Source organism: Heterocephalus glaber, unplaced genomic scaffold (genome assembly GCF_053883595.1).
Source record: "Heterocephalus glaber isolate CG9 unplaced genomic scaffold, H.glaber_assembly_v1.0 deba00001442, whole genome shotgun sequence".
Taxonomy (NCBI): domain Eukaryota; kingdom Metazoa; phylum Chordata; class Mammalia; order Rodentia; family Bathyergidae; genus Heterocephalus; species Heterocephalus glaber.
In genome coordinates, this window is record NW_028258296.1 from 15,442,874 (window position 1) to 15,458,454 (window position 15,581).

General features: G+C 34.7%; 1 long non-coding RNA gene across 1 annotated transcript in view; it reads right to left on the bottom strand.

Annotated features, from left to right (window-relative positions):
* Positions 1-405: 405 nt before the first annotated feature.
* Positions 406-15,581, bottom strand: part of LOC147827615 (uncharacterized) — a 72,531-nt gene continuing 57,355 nt past the window's right edge. Inside the window, exon 4 of the long non-coding RNA XR_015451949.1 lies at positions 406-585. This is a non-coding gene — a long non-coding RNA (uncharacterized LOC147827615). The remainder of the gene's footprint in view (positions 586-15,581) is intronic.

Below are 15,581 nucleotides of genomic sequence, written 5' to 3' on the forward strand. Positions count from 1 at the left end.
TTCATCAAAAAATTCTCAGTCAAAACAAATGGCAACTAATAGGAAAATTTTTCCATTAATTACAGTTTTTATGTTTTCCTAATACACTTTTAAGTAAGAAATTATATCAAAGGATTTTTATAATGTGCCAGGAATTTTTCTCTGAAAATACTATTAAATATTGGTTAATTTTATATTAGGTGTTATCTAAAAGTTACAAGAACAGCTGATGAATATTTGGCAGGTTATACGTAATAGAGCCCAAACACCACATTTTTTTGGGGGGGTCTGATACTTATCACTAAATGATATGATTTTAATACAGTTTAAAAAAGAAATGTTAAAATTTTATGGATCCCTCTGTATAAATTTCAGAAAACAAACCAAAATGATATTAAGTATTTAAAAAATGCACAAAAGTTGCCAAACAAAACATACTTTATTACATGATAAAATAGCTGTTATTGAACATGAATGAATAAAATTTACAAAGTCAATAGTTTTAATAGTATTGTGACCAAGAGTATTTAGTGATGAAATAGCTATGAGTCCCAGCTTTGTGATGGGGGGCAATCTTCCTAATCTCCCCATGTATGAATTTCTCATCTGTAAAATAATACAAGTTCGGTAAGTGTGATATTTCTTTATTTTTGGTAATAATGTAATTTAGAAAGAAAAGAGGGATAGATAGTCAGAGATGAGCTATTTTTTTATTATAAACAGAATATGAGCAGAGCCTTGAGGAAGAAATTAAAATGAAAGTGAAATAAAGCAATCATGGGAATCTATTAAGTACAAATGACCAACAAACACATGAAAAAATATCCAACTCCAACATTGCTGGACATTGGAGAAATACAAGTTAAAACACTGAAATTCCATTTTATACAAGGAAGAATTGCTATCATCATGAAATCAAATAATAACAAATGCTGGCAATGCCACAAGGAAAAAGGAACCCTTCTATACCGTTGCTGCAAAGGTAAACTAGTACATCCACTATGGAAACCAGTATGGCGATTCCTCAAAATCTAAAACTAGAAATTCCACTTGACCCAGCTATTTCCTTCTAGGTATCTTCCAAAAAGAGTTAAAGACAGTATATTACCGTGATACAGATACATACATGTTTACAGTAGTAAAATTCGTAATAGCTATTTCTTGGAAGTGTCTTATAAACAGGTGAATGGAGAAAATGTGATATTAATACACAGTGGAGTACTACTCTGCCATAAATAAAGATAAACAAGTCACAGGGAGGAAAATGGATGCACCTTGGGACTATAATTTTAAGCAAAATAAATCAGGCACACAAAGTTAAATATTGCATGGTTTCTCTTCTACAAGAAATTCAAAATATAAATAAAGTACAAAATCAAAGATAATAGGAAGTAGGTATCTTTTTGCAATGGGAAGGGAATCAAGACATGGAGGTGGAGGGAGATGAAGAAACAGAGATTGAGAAAGAATTGAGTAGTGTTATGTACATGTACTACTGCCCCTCAAGGAATGTAGCAGTTATGCATTGCAAACATCTACTAATAAAAAATAAAAACTGGGAGAAATATTTGGGCGGTGAGGTGTGTCCTTAAAATTTTGCATAATAATCACATAAGGGAGCGAATTAACGGAGATACTTTAGACTTAGGAGCAGAAAACAATCATGTAGGACCCTTGGATAAAAGATTTCCAGTACCAGGCTGTGTACTTGGGATTCACTGAGTAGTAAGTCTGTTCTAAACATTTTTCAACAAGTTGTTACTTAGATAAATGCAAAGCTTTGGCAATGATGTCAGCAATGGACTGAAAAACGGCAATTTAAAAAAAAAATCAGAAAACATACTGTTATATCCCAGGTCAAGAGATGTAAGGGGTTAGGAGAAGAAAGAGCAAGTTTTTACCAGTTATTTGATGGCCTTCAGAGCCAACCAAGCTCAAACTCCATGAGCTCAAAAAGTTGACTACTTGATTAAGGGCACTTTTTATCTCAATATTTAGCACTTTAGCTGACAGGAGCCAGGATTGTAAACAGCAAGTTTAGTTCTACAGGATGAGCTATATATATAGAAAATAGAATTTCTTGAAGAAAGAAAAGTTGAGATTCACACTAGACTCTGTAAGAACAAACCATTAGAGTATAAGAATTTCAACAGGAAATGGAAAGGAAAATCCTCTCAAATATGTTTATCAGCAAATGACCTGATCAGCCATGATCCATCACAGGCAGATCATGCTCTATAAATCACTATATCCTAGGAAGCAAGTTTAAATGGATTTGAGATTACAGACACTTTTTATTAAAGTTGCCTCATAACTCAGGGAAAGAAAATATAATGCCCAAAATGTTGCACCTTTTAAATCTTCATAGGTTATCTTATTTAAAACAGAAAACTTTCTTATTTTAGGCTCCTTTATAAACAGCTTAAGCTACTAAAGTTTAAAAGCAGAGCTGACAGTTTTTAAACACCCTTCTTAAGGTTGTTTGCCATTTTTAGAGCACTGGATGTTTCTTTCCTATCACAAACTTGATCGGTCTCAGGCAGCTCAAACGATAGCCTCCTCGTCTACCAGACAGATGGTGTAATACGGCCACTCAAGACAAGCGAGTCAATGAGAATCACAGCCTGAAGCACACTGAAAATATACAGAGGCCTGTAACTGTAATATTAGGAAAATACAGTTGTTTTTATAGAGTCATCAGCTTAGAAGCCTTTGTCTTCAGGCAAGGCACTTAGAAAATGATCCCAGCTTCGGGAGAAATACTCTGGCCAAGTCAAATTTCTTAATTTGCAAATCTTATTTAACCTCAGTTCTTTGAATGACCTTAAATGTGAATCTTGAATACATCGTTTTCAGTTATATTAATTAGTTTTACATACTTGAGCAGTAAATGTAAATTTATGTAAATCAATGTTCTTTGTTATATGAATATGTGTGCCCTAGATTTCTTGAAGGAAATATTATTTCAAGGTTGTGTTTTTGTTTTTGTTTTTAATTTCAGAGGAACTTTCACTTTGGTTTTTCAATAAGAGTGGGAGTAAAATCACCTTTAATACTTATAAATAATCCTATAATGACTAATTCTAGGTCCTTCAGTAATTTTCACAGGAAGCATCTTTCAGTCTATGTTTTCTCAATATTAGCCTAGAATTTGATGCTTTGTTTTTATTAACTGGCTTTGATCATCTTTCTTGCCAGGTTTGCGACAGGCAGGAAGGTGATACTAGAAAGTTCAACTAAGATCAGAGAGAGTGATTGATGCACTTGTATTTCTTTATTATCAGGGTTCTTTTAATTTTTTTCCACAGAGTCAATCTTTATTGGTATATTAAACAAAATATCTTTTTGTCCATTAAACACAATCTTTTCAAGTATTAAGAAAAAAATGAGTTCAATAAAAATGTACAAATAGTCCTTTACTAGGAAAATCCTGATTTGTGTCTAAGTACTATTTACTGTAGTAAAGTGATATCTCATATACAAACTGTATTTTTTGTTGTCATCTTAGAGATTGAACCTAGGGCCTTTTCACTGGGCTACATTCCCAGACCTTATTTATTTTGAGACAGGGTATCCCTAGACTGCTATACTGGGCTGAAATTTATAATCTTTTTGCCTCAGCCTCCTATAATCCTGGAATGACAGACAATTGTCACCATTACTTGCTAAAAACAGCTTAGAAAAACATTTTATATTTATATTACATGGCACATCTAGAATAGTGCCTTATGCTGTGTCCATAGTGGTCACTTAATTCTTTTTTTGTTGTTTAATTTTTATTTTATTGGTACATTTTAGGTATATAATATAATGACATTCATCATTGGAAATTTGCACCTTTTCATAATCTCTCTTGGTTCTTATTTTTTCCCCATATCCTGCCCTCCCTTCAACCCCTCCACCCCTCCCTATTTACAAAGACTTTGTTTCCAGTTTTTCATTTTCTCATATTAATTCCATTCCCTTCTTTCCTTTCCCCTATCCCACTTTCCCTTCCCCTTTGCCCCTTTTCTTCCTATTTCACATTATCTATTATTACACTTTCAGTTTCTCACACTAGAGAAACTATTCAGTATTTACACGTGGGTCACTTAATTCTTGATTGGAGTGGGAAATTAGAGTTTATTCAGGCTTCACTATAACTGGAAGGACTTATAATGTTCTGGCAGAAAAGTATGTTAAATGTGCACACAAACACATAAATTATAGAATGACATACAGAAATAATAGAATTTGTTTCAGTATGAAAATACATAATCTAAAGAACTGTGCAGAATAATTCAGTAGTAACAGCAATCCTCATGCCATGAGAATGCTCAGGATCATGTTGCTAATGACAATCTCTGTCCCAGTCTCTGCTGGTTGGTTTTAATCTTGTCTTGTTACATTCTTAGCAACATTTGAGTGAATATTTTGTGATATATTGACTTTGGTTCTAACTAGAAAAACTTTTGAACCTCTTATTTTGCAATTAATTTTTGTCATATTGTTACATCTCTACTATCTGTTCCAGTGGGGGTGTACAGAAAAAGAATAACACAAAATAGAATTAAAATAATGTCTGTCTCAGCCACTGTTTTAACAGTGGAAGCTTATTCCTTTAGTTTTTTGTTACTATCATTAAATATTATTTCATACTTGGAAATAAGCAAAGAGTGGAATATATTTGTAATGTTAAACTGGTGCACTCTTTTACAAGCACGGGCAGAGATGAATTCTCCAGAAGCTGTCTGAGTTTGCTCTTGTTGTTTCACTAGTACAATAGAACTCACGTGCTGTGATGTTGCATGTTAGTTTTTACATTACTATGCATTCGATAATATAATCCCAAAATTTATGATTTTAATGCTTAGTAAATGGCTTTGAAGAAGTTATTTTGTGATTTAACAACTCTTTTAACATTGCTGTATAAATACACACTTCTAATGGCTTTTTGAAACCAAGTTCTGAAAGTCTTTTAAAACCAGGTATTATATTTCTGGTTCTCATTAACTAAGAAGTTCAATAAAATAAAATATACCCACTTTATGTTATATTTTATATTTATATTTAACACCTTGTAAGTACTTTTTTACACAATAATTAATTTCTTCTAAAATGGCCCAAATTACAAATTTTAAAATACTTCATTAGTATAAGAATGAATCTACTTTTAAAGAAATTCAAATATTCTAAAAAGTTCCTATTTAAGCCTAAATCCCCCTTCTCTATACTTACCTTACCCTACTACACCAAATCATGTACCAGATGAAATTATTGCTATTAGTTTGATGTTTATCCATTGCAAAATTTTCCATACATTTACACATATCAATGTATTATGCACCTACATTAATTTAAATAGTGGTAAACTGTAAAAAATAGACTACTGTATATATCTTGAAGATCTTTCCATTTATTTCTCATTCATAAGTGCTGGAGAAGAATATGTCATAACTTGTATAAGCATTCATCTCTAAAGAGACATTTTCTTTCAATGTTTCCTAATTATAAACAGTGCTAGAATGAATATTCTTGTAAATATTTTTTTGTCCATAGTTGCGTATTTCAGATTGTAATCAAGAATTGGACTTTTAGGAGAATTTGAAATTTTAAATAAGAAAGTATATTTCTGAAATGTCTTTCAGAAAGATTGATATTTTTACATTTGCAAAGGAGTTATTTCAATAATACTGACAATAAGAATATAGAAGTTTCTCAAACTCTTCTTCAGGATAGGTCAGTGATCTGTTTTTCAAGCGTGAGTTTCAAAAGTCAACAAGGAAGAATAAAATAGTAGAAAAATACCTATAAATATGTCTGGATCTGTATGTATATCTAAAAATACATTATAAACAGTTTCATCAGTTTTGCTAAGATTTCATTTATTACTTTTAAATGTAACAGCTAATTCTTAGAAGAAAATTAAGAAAAGTATACTTTATATTGTATTTTTTTACAATAATATTTGTCAGAAACATTTTATTTTAGTCCATCCAGGTCCCGGTAACAAAATAAGATAGAAAGTGTTGGTTATACACAAGAGACATTTATTTCTCACAGTTTAAGAGATTTGGAAGTCAAAGTTCAAGGAGCTGGCTGATTCTGCCTAGGAAAGGCAAATTTACCGAGCTATAGGTGGTAGCTTCTGGCTTGTCTTCACCTGGTAAAGGTGGGAACCAGATCATTTGGGCCCATTTTTACAAGACCACTAATCTCATTCACTCAAGTTTCACTTTTATGATTTATTCAATCCAAACAGCCCCACTACCTACTATCATCACCTGAGTATGGGGATTTTAACACAAGAATCTATGGGACACATACATTTAGACTCTAGCATATGGTATCTTTTGCATCAGGCACAATCTCATTACTCTAAATGATGGGTATTTAAATTTCCTTTCTATTTTTATAAACAACTATGGAAAAACTTTGTGGAGTTTTTATATGTTAAAATTGTTTTGTGAGATTCTGTGCTTCATTCAGCAGGTTCATCTTTCTGAAATAGAAATTAGATCATATTTCTCCAATCTTTTTGTAATGGCATTTGTTACCTACCACTATGATTTAGGATCCCTGGGGAGAGATAGTGAGACAGAACACACTCACTTACATACTTGAAAAGTGAATGAATTGCTGTTAATTGAATGAGCCAAAAATGGCTGGGCTGTCACTGTTTTGTTGATGCTTTGTAAAATGTGAAATCCTTGTCGTGAAACACTGCTTGGCCACCAAGCAGTGCAGACATCTTGTGATACAGGTGTGACAAAATACCTTGCTAAGGTTTTGAAGTTTCAATTTTATGTTGTCATTTCCTGAGATTTACAGACATTTTAAAGATTATTTCAGTTGCATGAAAGTTCATGGCAACTGCCTTCTTTGGGCGTATTTTTATTTCTCTAGATATTAATTATTTCTCTTTATAGCACTTAGAGGATTTGATTTTGTACTTTTTTGGTTTTTCCCCTGTTTTATCTGAACAATTTGATTTAAAACCATGAAAACTTTTAGTAAGTAGTCGTGTAGGTCAGCTTTCCATCCCTGAAACAAATACCTGAGATAATTAATTTAAAAGGGCAAAGGTTGATTTTACCTCTGTTTTAGAGGTTTCTGTCCGTGACTTCCTGGCCATGTTGCTTTGAGCCTGCAACAAGGCATCCCATCCTTTCAGGATCCAGTGGCAGAGCCAAACCTCTCACCTCATGACCAAAATAAAGAAGGCAAAGAGAAAGGAGCTGGAGTCCTTTACCCACTTCAGACTATGCCCAGGATGATCTAAGTTTTCTTACCACATCACCACCTCCCCAGTCCCACCCTCTGGGGATGAAACCTTTAGCATATGGACTTTGAGGGACACATAAAATCCAAATTATAGCAGCATCCATAGATATTCCAGCTCATATATACTCTATGTTTCCTGTTTGACACAACTTATGGCTTACTGTTCTAATATTTCTATCTTTTGATGAAAGAATCAGATGTTCTTTGTACTTATTTTCCAATCTAGTAGTTTTAATGGAATTATCTTTTTTACCTAACTCTCCTCATATAGTCCAAAATTCATGGCATACTTATTTAACTTTCATATCTCAAATATCAAATTAGTATTTGTATAATTAATTAGTATAAACAACTGTTTGCTAACAAGACAAGATATATAGAATATTTTTACTTAGTTTGGCTAAGACCATGGTGTACATTAAGTGGGAATTTCATTTCGTATCTTTTACATTTTTTATCTTTGCAATGAACCCTTATTTACTTTATATATAGGGCCACAATCTCTTTATAACACTTTTCCAGACATTGTGTTAATGGCTTAGTATATAAATTCACTGAGGTAAATCATAGGCATTATTTTTTTCTCTCTTCTACTGCATTTTTCTGAACATATTTGAGTTTTCTTTTTTTGACTTTTTTTTGTTTTGTTTTGTTTTAGTGTTAACTACAGATATGAGGAATCTTAGTTTTTCAAAACTAAAAAAACTTGGCCATTCCACTGCTCCCAGCCCAGAGGAAGGGGTTTCCAAGCCACTGTTTCACCACTCCCAGCACAGAGGAGGTGAGCCGCGCGGGTGCCAACAGCACCCCCACCCTTGCTGAAACGAGAAGACACATAAAAAAGTCTGAAAATCAGACTTCCAGAACACCTACAGGAACCCCAAAGGGAAATGAGATGGAACACTCTGATACTCAAAGACCTGGACTCCCTGAACTGGCAACAAATGAGGATCTGGAAAAAATGAAATCAGAAATAATTTATCAGATAACAGCTGTGGGAAATTGTAGAATTCAGCTATCTAGTTGTAAGAATAGATCACAAGAAGTTTGTTAACTGAGAAAATTAAGTCATTTCCAGGAAACTTCACAAGTCTGTTTGTTAAAAGAATGCCAGAAAACTTTAAGAGACATTGTAAAAGTCTCACGGGAGAAAAATAGGTTTTGCTAGTTTTCTTATTTACCATTTCCTGGGATCAGAAGACCAGACCGGACCGCGACCCAATGACTCTATGGGTGGTAAGAGAGATACTACTCACTATGCACATCTGTGATGTTTATGGTGGGTCGGTGGGCTTGATTTTGGCTGAAATCGTCCTGCTCTCTTGATACTATCTGATAAGAAGAGGGCTGTGGTGTGCTCTTTGATGTACGGGATTGGTGAATGGAAACGGGGGACTTGTGAATTTGCCAGTAGCTTTTATGAGTCACTTAAAGTCATTTGTCACCAGAGGTTAAAATCAGAAAGACGATAGCCAGAATAACTAAGTTGCTTTCCTACATGTATAAAAGCCTTACTTCTTCCCTTTGTGATTGTCGAATAGTGCCAGAGGAATTAAACTGCTGTTCATCCCCCAGGCTGTCTCCTTTTCTTTCTTTAAAAGTCAGTGCTTTCCGGGGTCTCAGGTCTCCTTCTAGAGAGACCACCATCAACAGCAGAGATTGTGCCCATAGTGCAAGACATGATTAATAAATCTAGAGAGGACACAGATTAAAAAAATAGAGGAGCTGAGGAACATGAAGGAATCCCAACATAGGAAACAAATGGAATCCACAAAACAGATACAAACAGATTTCCAGGAGACTAAAAACTCCACTAAAAGTCTACATAGCAGAATGAGCCAATGTGAAGACAGAATTTCAGATATAGAAGATAAGATTGCAATTAATGATCAGGAAAAGAAAAATTGCTTCAAGATTGTAAGGGACCACGAGAAATCAATCTAGCAGCTGCTAGATGATGCAGAGAAGAATAACATAAGACTGATTGGAGTCTTCATCTGCATCTCTTGAATGACCAGTGATGTTAAACATTTTTTCATATATTTATTTGCTGCTTTTACTTCTTTGTCTGAGAAATTTCTGTTCATTTCAGATGCCCATTTTTGAATTGGGTCTTTAAATTTGAGGGGTCTGCTTTTTTTTCAATTCTTTACATATTCTAGGTAGCAGCCTTTTGTCTGAGTTACAGCGGCTAAAATTTTTTCCCACATTGTAGGTTGTCTGATAGCTCTGTTGGCGGTTTCTTTTGCAGGGCAAAACCTTTTTAATAAGATGAGATCCCAGTTGTTGATACTTTGTGCTAGTTGCAGTGTCACTGAGGTTTTGTTCATAAAGTCTTTTCCTATGCCAGTATCTTTAAGAGTTCTATCTAACTTTTTTTCCAGCAAGTTTAGTGTTTCTGTCTTAATATCTAGATCGCTAATCTACTTCAATCTTAGTTTAGTGTATGGTGATAGGTATGGGTCTATTTTTAATCTTTGGCAGGTTGAAATCCAGTTTTTCCAACACCATCTATTAGATAGGCCACTTTCCTCCAACGATGGTGGGTTGGCTCCATTGTCAAAGATGAGGTGGCTGAGTATGTTTGGAGTTGCTTCTGCATCTTCTAATCTATTTCACTGATTCTCAGGTCTGTTCTTTTGCCAGTACCATGTTATTTTTATCACAGATGAAAACAACCCTGAGATTCCACCTCACCCCAGATAGAATTGGTGCTATCAAGAAATCAGCCAATAACAAACGCTGGTGGGAATCTGGGGAGAAAGGAACCATTCTCCATCACTGGTGGGAGTCCAGGCTGGTGTAACCACTGTGGAAATCAGTATGGAGATAACTCAAAGAACCAGGACTAGAGGTCCCATATGACCCAGTTATTTCTCTGTTGGGTATCTTCCCAAAAGAATTAAAATAATCATACCACAAAGATATATGTCCATCCATGTTTATAGCAGCACAGTTTGTAATACTTAAAGCTTGGAAGCAGCCCAAGTGCCCATCAACAGAAAACTGGATAAAGAAGCTGTGGTTTTTTGTTTTTTTTGTTTTTTTTTTATAAAATGGAGTACTACTCAGCCATAAAGAACAAGAAACTAGAGTCATTTATAGCTAAATGGATGCAAATCAAGGCCATACTCTTAAGTGAAATAGATAGGACATACATGTGTAAATACTGAATAGTTTCTCTAGTGTGAGAAACTGAAAGTGTAAATAAGGGTTAAAATGATTAAAATGAATAATTGATAATTTGAAATAGGAAAAAATGTCCAAAGAGGTAGGGGTGAAGGAAGGGGAATGGCAAAGGAAAGAAGGGAAAGCAAAAATTATGAGAAAAGAAAAAAAATGAAAATGATGTCTATGCAAATAGGGAAGTGAGGAGGGGATGAAGGGTGCACAAGTAATGGGGAAAAAATAAGAATCAAGATACATCATGTACAGGTACAATCACCCAATGATAAATTTAAATGTATTGTATACATAAAATGTACCAATAAAAGAACTTAAGGAAAAAAAAAAAAGACTGATTGGAGTCAACGAAGAAAAAGGAGAGAGTGCAGATGACATAAAAAAACTGTTCACAGAAGTAATGGCAGAAAACTTCCAAAGCAGGGGAAAAGAACTTGACATACAGTTAAGTGAGGCATGTAGGACTCCAAATAGCCTTGAGAAAAAAAAATATACACATAGGCATATAATTGTTAAGATTCCAGAAACCTAACAGAAGAACATAATTGTACAAGCAGTTAGAGAAAAGAAACAAATCACATACAAAGAAAAGCCCATCAGAATCACAGAAGACTTCTCAATGCAAACCCTCAAGGCAAGAAGAGCTTGGAGTGACATATTCCATGCCCTAAAGGAAAAAATACCTCCAACCCAGATTGATGTACCCAGTAAAACTATCTTTCAAAATTGATGGAGAAATAAGATACTTTCAAGACAAAGAGAACCATAGGAACTTCATGAATAACAAACCAGCACTCCAAAAAATTTTAGATAATATCCTAGGTACCGACAATGAGGATCACCACCCCAGGAAACCCAGAAGAATGAATCCACTGGGCCAGAGAAGAAATTAAATGTAAAGGGGGAGAATCCAAGAAAAAGAAAAAGTCATGACAATGATAAGTCAATATGTATCAGTTATAACCATCAAAGTTAATGGTCTTAATTCACCAATCAAAAGAAATAGACTGGCAGAATGGGTCAAGAAGCAAAATCCAACAACATGATGCATACAAGAACGACACGTAAGTCAAAAAGAAGCTCATAAATTGAAAGTTAAAGGGTGGAAAACAATACTTCATGTGACGGGAACTTGAAAGAAAAGCAGGAGTAGCTATCCTCTTTGCAGTTCAAGTGTATTTCAAACCAACACTGATTAAGAAAGACAAAGAAGGACATTACATCTTTGTAAAGGGAACAATCCAAGAAGAAGAGATGATGATCAAAAATATATATGCACCAAACACCAGTATGTCCAACTAAATAAAACAAATGCCAACAGACATGAAAAGTCATATCAACACTAATACAATAGTAGTGGGGGACCTCCATACCCCACTGTCACAAATAGATCAACTAGACAAAAAATAAGTAGTGAAGTACTAGAACTCAATCAAACTGTTGAGCAAATTAATTTATCAGGTATTTACAGAGTGTTCCACCTCACTAAGTCAGAATACACATTCTTTTCAGTTGCACAGGGATCTTTTTCCAAAACAGGCCACATATTCATGCATAGAACTTGTTTAAGTAAATGCAAAGGAATTGAAGTTATCCCCTGTATATTATCAGCCCATAGAGCAATGAAATTCGAGATCAATAGGAAAAGAAACCACAAAAATTTCATGAACACACGGAAATTGAACAACACACTTCTGAATGACCAATGGGTCACAGAGGAAATTAAAGAAGAAATCACACAGTTCATTCAATTAAATGACAATGACAATACAACATATCAGAATCTATGGGACACAATGAAAGCAGTCTTATGAGGGAAATTCATAGCAGTGAATACACATATTAGGAAAACAGAATGAGCCCAATTAAACAACCTGATGCTGAACCTCAAGCTTCTAGAAAAAGAAGAGCAGGACAATCCCAAAGCTCATACAAGGGAGGCAATTAAAAAGATCAGAGGAGAAATCAATGCAATGAAGACTGAGAGAAGGATACAAAACATCAATGAAGCCAAGAGTTGGTACTTTGAAAGAATAAACAAAATTGACAAACCCTTAGTCAACCTTATAAGAAAAAAGAAAGAAAAGGTCCAAATCCATGCAATTAGGAATGAGAAGGGTGAAATTACAACAGACCCAGCAAAAATTCAGAGGATCATCAATACCTGCTTCCAGAACCTATAAGCCAATAAGATGGAAAACACAGAAGAAATGGACAGATTCCTAGATTCATATGAATTACCAAAGTTGAATGAAGAAGACCTAAAATTTCTAAAAACCCAATATCAATCAAAGAAATTGAAAATGTAATTAAAAATTTACCAACTAAGGAAAACCCAGGTCCTGATGGCTGTACCACTAAATTCTACAAGACATTTAGAGAGGAACTTCTGCTACTACTCTTTAAACTCTACAATGAAATTGAAAGGGAAGCAGTACTCCTGAATTTATTTGTGGAAGCAATATCACCTTGATCACCAAAGCAGAGATAGACCCAAGTGAAAAAGAAAACTATAGGCCAATCTCACTAATGAACATAGATGCAAAAATCGTTAAAAAGATACTGGGAAATAGAATGCAAAGGATCATCAAGAAGATCTTATACCCTGACCAAGTGGGTTTCATCCCAGGAATGCAGGGATGGTTCAACATCCATAAATCAATCAATGTAATACACTACATCAATAGAGCCAAGGACAAAAACCATATGATTATCTCCATAGATGTGGAAAATGCATTTGACAAAATACAACAGGCATTTATGATAAAAACCCTACAAAAAATTGGAATAGATGGTCTCCACCTCAATCTGATAAAAGCCATCTATGAAAAACCAACAGTCAATATCATACTAAATAGTCAAAAACTGAAATCTTCACACTAAAATCAGGAACAAGACAAGGATTTCCACTATCAACACTCTTGTTCAATATAGTTTTGGAAATATTAGCCACAGCAAATAGACAAGAGAAAGAAATCAAAGGAATAAAGATAGGAAATAAAGAAGTTAAATTGTCATTATTTTCAGATGACATGATACCCTATATAGAAGACCCCAAGAACACCACCAAAAGTCTTCTAGATTTAATAACCAAATTCAGTAAAGTAGCTAGATACAAGGAAACACAAGAAAATCAATACCTTTCCTCTACACAAACAACAGACTCACTGAGACAGAAATAGGGCAAACAATTCCTTTCACAATAGCATCAAAAAAACTGAAACACCTAGGAATCAACCTAAAAAAAGAAATCAAAGACCTCTTCTCTGAAACCTAGAGCACTCTGAAAAGAGGGATTGCATATGATATCAGAAAATGGAAAGACATCCCCTGCTCCTGGATAGGAAGGATCAATATACTGAAAATGGCCATAATTCCAAAACTGCTATATAGATTCAATGCAGTCCCAAATGAAATTCCAGCAGCATACTTCATGGGCCTTGAGAAAACAATCCAAAAATTCATTTGAAACAAGGAGAGACCCAGAACAGCAAAAGCAATTCTAGGTAACAGAGACATGGCAGGGGTATCACAATCCCCAATCTGAAGCTATACTACAAAGGTACTGTGATAAAAACAGCATGGTGCTGGCAAAGAAACAGAACTGAGGACTAGTGGAACACATTAGAAGATGCTGAAACAACTCCATACACACTCAGCCATCTCATCTTCGATAAAAAACAAGTCAAACACCCTCACTGGAGGAAAGATAGCCTCTTTAATAAATGGTGCTGGAAAAATGGGTTTCAACTTGCCAAAGATTCAAACTAGTCCTATATCTCTCGCCATCCACTAAACTAAAATTGAAATGGATGAAAGATCTAAATAGTAAAACAGAAATGCTGAATTTGCTACAACAGAGGTTAGGTAGAACTCTTGAAGACATTGGTGTAGGAAAAGATTTTGTGAACAAAACCTCAGTTGCCCATGAACTGGCACAAACAATCAAAAAGTGGGATATCTTCTTATTAAAAAGCTTCTGCACAGCAAGTGAAACCACCAGCAGTGTGAAGAGACAACCTACAATATGGGAAAAAATCTTCACCTGGTGTTCCTCAGAAAAATTCTACTATCTCAAATCCATAAAGAACTTTAAAACATCAGACCCCCAAATTTAAAGACCCAGTCTGAAAATGGGCATCTGAAATGAACAGACATTTCTCAGACAAAGAAGTAGGAATAGCAAATAAATATATGAAACAGTGCTCAACATCACTGGTCATTCAAGAGATGCAAACGAAAATAAAGCTGAGATTCCACCTCACTCCAGAAGGAATGGCTGCTATCATGAAATCAACCAATAACAAATGCTGGTGGGGTTGTAGGGAAAGAGGAACCCTGCTCCACTGCTGGTGAGAGTGTAGACTGGTGCAACCAATGTGGAAACCAGTATGGAGATACCTCAAAGAACTAGGACTGGAGGTCCCATTTGATCCAGCTGTTCCCCTGCTGCATATCTTCCCCAAAGAATTAAAAGAATCATACCACAGTGATATATGTGCACCCATGTTCATAGCAGCACAGTTTGTATATAGCTAAAACTTGGAAGCAGCCCAAGTGCCCATCAACTGGAGATTGGATAAAGAAAATACGTTTTTTAAAAAAATAAAATGGAGTATCACTCAGCCATAAAAAATGAGAAATTAGAGACATTTATAGCTAAATGGATGCACATTGAGGTGATACTCTTCAGTAACATAAACAGGACACACATGTGTAAATACTGAATAGTTTCTCTAGTGTGAGAAACTGAAAGTGTAAATAAGGACTAAAAAAGTATAACAGATAACGTGAAATAGGGAGAAGAGGGGCAAAGAGGAAACGAAAGTGGGAGGAGTAGGGAAAAGGGAAGAAGGGAATGGAATTAATATGAGAAAATGGAAAAATGGAAACAAAGTCTTTGTAAATAGGGAGGAATGGAGGGGTTGAAGGGAGGGCAGGGTAAGGGAGAAAAATAAGAACCAAGAGTGATTATGTAAAGGTGCAAATTTCCAGTGATGAATGTCATTATATTGTATACCTAAAATGTACCAATAAAATAATATTAAAAAAATCTAAAAAAACAATTGAGTCACAAATCTCTATGTGAATCTTTTTCTCTAACAGAGGTCTAAATGGCCAGAGATGTTGCACCCCTGCACAAATTAGTGTATTGC